The 5115-nt window shown below is 40.5% G+C and overlaps 1 protein-coding gene across 1 annotated transcript in view; it reads left to right on the top strand.

The window, feature by feature from the left end:
* LOC106876478 (ketohexokinase) overlaps positions 1-5115 on the top strand; it is an 18433-nt gene that overhangs the window by 1191 nt on the left and 12127 nt on the right. The gene's annotated exons all lie outside the window — the stretch shown is intronic.

The following is a 5115-nucleotide window of genomic DNA, read 5'->3' as shown; positions in this document are numbered from 1 at the left end:
ATGGTGGCACAGTGGTGGTGGCACAGTTGTGGTGGCACAGTGGTGGTGGCACAGTGGTGGTGGCACAGTGATGGTGGCACAGTTGTGGTGGCACAGTGGTGGTGGCACAGTGGTGGTGCTAGCGATGGCAGCAGTGGTGACGCTGTTACAGGTGAAAGCAGTTGCAATACTCGTGGTGTGTTATAAGTATTGGCCGTGGTGGCGCCACTGTAGTTGGTAGTCGTGGTGCTAGTGTTGGTAGTTGTGCAGTAGTTGTATGTGGTAGCTTTGAGTCTCCTCGTGGAGGTGATGGTGGCCATGCTGCGGCTGTTTCCTTCTTCATTGACATTACTTAATGCGTCCTTTTTTCTATGAAGACAATAAAGTGAGATATTGTCATCGCAATTTATTGCACACACATACACAACTACACACAGATACGTGCGCACACACACACACACACACACACACACGCACACACACCATCATTATTTCATTATTTTAATTATGTTGCATTTTATTTCATTTTGTTGCAGCTGTGCGTTTTACACACACATACACGAACACAGACACACACACATTCTTTTATTCTTTTACTTGTTTCAGTCATTTTGACTGCGGCCATGCTGGGGCACCACCTTTAGTCGAGCAAATCAACCTCAGGACTTATTCTTTGTAAGCCTAGTACTTATTCCATTGGTCTCTTTTGCTGAACCGCTAAGCTACGGGGACGTAAACACACCAGCATCGGTTGTCTAGCGATTTTGGGACACACACACACACACACACACACACATATACAACGGGCTTCTTTCAGTTTGCGTCTACTAAATCCACTCACAAGGCTTTGGTCGGACCGAGGCTATAGTAGAAGACACTTCCGCAAGGTGCCATGCAGTGGGACTGAACCCGGAACCACGTGGTTGGTAAAGTAAAATCTATTTGCAAATGTAAGTTGGCAGACCCGATTAGGACGATGTTACTACCTTTTTTAGCCCCAGGAAAACATCTTTTCCAGCTGGCTACCGACGCACAAAACTAAATGTTTTCCTCTTTACAAGAGCAGTGACTGTGTGTCACTTTAAAACTATATTCCTCGTACAAGACCTAGTGCTGCCATCTCTAAGCCAACGGTTATCCTGTGATATTGTACTCATGTCGCATAAAAGAAAATTTAATGCTCATTGAGTATTAATCGAAACGGCTGTAAGTGAAGATGACCAATTTGCTGTTAATAATAAGCAATTATTAACTTCACAATCTCCATTTTATTCTTCTTTTAAATGAATGTGTGTGTGTGTGTGTGTGTGTGTGTGTGTGTGTGTGTGTGTGTGTGTGTGTGTGTGTGTGTGTGTGTGTGTGTGTGTGTGTGTGTGTGTGTGTGTGTGTGTGTGTGTACGTCTGTGTGTTAAAATGCAAAGACAAGTAGATGCTTCAAGAGCTTTCTCATGTACAAAAGAAAAACGATATTAAACGGTGTTTGACGTGTGAGTATATGTGTGTGTGAAAGAGAGGTATATTTGCGCGCGCGCCTGTACAAGGGAAATGGGATGGTAATGTTCAACGCTGAAAATGTGTGAATATATGTGTGTATCCGTGTGCGTGTGCAAGAGAATTATGTGAAACTTTATATATATGTGTGAAGTAAAAAGAATCGGAAAAAATAATCTAGAATCCTTGTCCGGTATCGGATCGATCCCAAAATCAAATGACACTGTGCCAGTCACAAGGCTAAACATCCCTGAAAGTTTCATCCGAATCCATCCAGCGGTTCTTGAGATATCTTGTCCACGGACAAACAAACAAACGCGACTGAAAACAATTCCTCCGCCTTCGCTAAGGCGGAGGTAATAATGATTTCTTTTCTTTCTTTTTAAACCATAAAATACATATTTATTTTTCAAAATGAAACAAGAACGAACAGTAACATGGAAAATAATGGTTATTTTTTATACATCCACTTTGTATTTGAATAGTCTCTAAAACTTTTTCCATTTGCAAAGTCTTTGATCAGATCCTCAAAATTAATCTTACCTAACACATGGGCTTCTATACTTAGCAGAGATAAAGACATTCCAAATATTATTTTACCAAGTTTAAAGTGATTTCTTTTGTGCCGTAAACCATTTACCCTTTCTATGGTACCCTTTTCCTTGATTTCCTGAGCAGGTGCTTATTTTGCATAATGTTAATCCTGCCTAGTTTATCGGAAGCCCTCCTTTTTTTTTTTTTGATTTCTGGGGAAATGCCGCAAGCATATCAATTTCCTCACTGGTAACACTGACCGGTTGACCACTTTTCTGTGCATTGCAGATGGACCAAGTCTACTCATATTTGTTAGATATTCTCTAAACTGTTAATCTTGATGGAACTGGTCTTTGAACTGGTCCATTTCTGTCTAACCATTTCTGCATTCTCTGTTTCCCAGTACTGCTTGATGATCGACTTTCGTTCCTCGTTGGTCAAATTACCCGCCATAAAATCAATATCTGAAATTAAGACTAATTATTTTACCTTTGAAATAATTAGCTAAAAAGGACATGGAATCATAGAATTCTTCAAATCATAGCAACAGAGAAATGAAAAGAACATTCCACTCATACAAAGCAATGTATACCTACTTTTGCTCAACCCTGCATGTATGTATTTATGTATGTATGTATGTATGTATGTATGTATGTATGTATGTATGTAGAGCGGGTTAAAATCCAAGCCGTGTCCTCTTGAGATACATCTACTTATTCTAATATTCCAAAAGCGTAAGGCGGCGAGCTAGCAGAATCGTTTGCACGCCGTACGAAATGCTTAGCGGTATTTCGTTTGCCGCTACGTTCTAAGTTCAAATTCCGCCGAGATCGACATTGCCTTTCATCCTTTCGGGGTCGATAAATTAAGTACCAGTTACGCACTGGCGTCGATATAGTCGACTTAATCTCTTTGTCTGTCTATGTTTGTCCCCTCTATGTTTAGCCCCTTGTGGACAATAAATAAACAAGAAACGTTAGCACGCCGAGTGAAATACTTTGCATTTCATACTTTCGGGGTCGATAAATTAAGCACCAGTTGCGTACTAGGGTCGATCTAATTGAATTGCCTCTCCCCACAAATTTTTAAGCCTTGTTCCTAGAGTAGAAACCAATATTCCATAAGACTTGAATATATATGCAATCAAGAGATTGGAAAAATTTTTAGTATTTTTTATTCATCATTACATGTGTTTCATTTGGTAGTAGGAGTTGCAAAAGTGAACGTGTAATAGAAAACATGTTAGAGATGTCCTGTTAGAAATTCTTCAGACAGAGAATCAAATAATGTATGTGTGTGTGTGTGTGTGTGTGTGTGTGTGTGTGTGTGTGTGAAAGGTGAGGTGAAGACGCATGGCTCAGTGGTTAGAGCGTCGGGCTCACAATCATAAGGCACTGAGTTCGATTCCCGGACCGGGCTGTGTTTTGTGCTCTTGAGCAAGACACTTTATTTCACGTTGCTCCAGTTAACTCAGCTGTAGAAATGAATTGTGATGTCACTGGTGCCAAGCTGTATCGGCCCCTTTGCCTTTCCCTTGGATAACATCGGTGCCATGGAGAAGGGAGACTTGGAGGAGAACTTTCTAGGTTCAATCCCATGGTCATTCATGACCGAATGGAATCTTTGCTCTTATTTATGTATGTGTGAAGGCGCGTGGATTAGTGGTTATGAATATATCCGGCGCGCGATCGTAAGGTCATGAGTTCGATTTCTGGCGGCGCTTGGTGTCCTCGAGCAATGCACTTTATTTCACCTTGGTCCAATCTACTCGGCTGGCAAACAATGAGTTGTACCTGTAATTGAAAAGGGCCAGCGTTGTCACACACTGTTTCACGGTGAATCTCCCAAAGAATTACGTTGAGAGTATGTGTGCTTGTGGAGTACTCGGCCACTTGGTTAAATTTTACGAGCAGGCTGCTCCGTTGATCGGATAACTGGAATCTTCGTCGTCGTAACCGACGGAGAACCGGTTATGTGTGGTTCATTCTGTCCATTCGAAGATCTTCTGTCGTAACTGTTTCAGCCATTGCTTAGCTTTTTTTTTGCTAATCGTTGTGTGTGTGTATGTGTGTGTGTGTGTGTGTGTATGTATGTATACGTCTACGCACATATATGCATACACATATGCATAAACAAGCAAACGTGTGTGTGTATGTATGTGTGTGTATGTTTAAGAACGAGTATCCATGATACCACTTATCTCTACCCTTAAACACACACACACACACACACACACACACACACACACACATACATACACGCACACGCGCAGCTATCACTCAAGTTTTGTAAGTGGTCACTCGTTTTGCTAGAAGTAACAGCCACACCTTTCTGAAATCATACCCGACTGTCATAAAAAAAGATAGGATGGTCATGGCCAGAACGCTCTTGATCATAAAATCTACTCAATAAAGGCTGGACCCAGGGTTAAACGTAACCATAAACCGCTTTCTATTTCTAAGTGGGGGATCAGATATTTATTGCGTAGCTGGAAGCATTCGGAAAATGCAAGTATGATAATAATAATGATAATAATAATAATAATAATAATAATAATAATAATAATAATAATAATAATGATAATAATAATAATAATACAGTAAACATAAGAGCACCACAGCAAACCACAGCACATACCCAAGGTGCACAGAGCTGCGCTCGGTAGTGAAGTGAAAGCACGTTATAAAAATAAAACTACTGAACAATAATAATAATAATGATAATAATATATGACAATATATAAACGATAATGTATGTTTTATTATTACAATCTTATAATAGACACAACAGCGACAGCAGATACGTAGCGGAAATGTTGAACCTACGAACGTACGAGCATTTTTGTGAGGGTGCGCGTCCCTCTTTCTCTCGTTCTCTCTTTCACCCTCTCTCTACTTTCCTCTCTTTGTTTTTTCTCTCTCTTTCTGTCACTCTACACCCCCCCCATCGTCTTTCTTTCTTTGTTACCCCCCTCACTCCGTCAATTTTTACGTAGCTTTCTTCCTTTTATCCTGCTGCATTCTTTCTTTTTTTTTCTCTTCTTCATTCACCGCTCAAATGGCTTAGCTTTTCTTCTTCTTCTTCTTCTTCTTCTTCTTCTTCTTCTTCTTC

This window comes from Octopus bimaculoides, chromosome 4, assembly GCF_001194135.2.
Source record: "Octopus bimaculoides isolate UCB-OBI-ISO-001 chromosome 4, ASM119413v2, whole genome shotgun sequence".
Lineage (NCBI taxonomy): Eukaryota > Metazoa > Mollusca > Cephalopoda > Octopoda > Octopodidae > Octopus > Octopus bimaculoides.
Note: the sequence above shows the minus strand (reverse complement) of the source record. Positions and strands in the feature narration are given on the sequence as shown.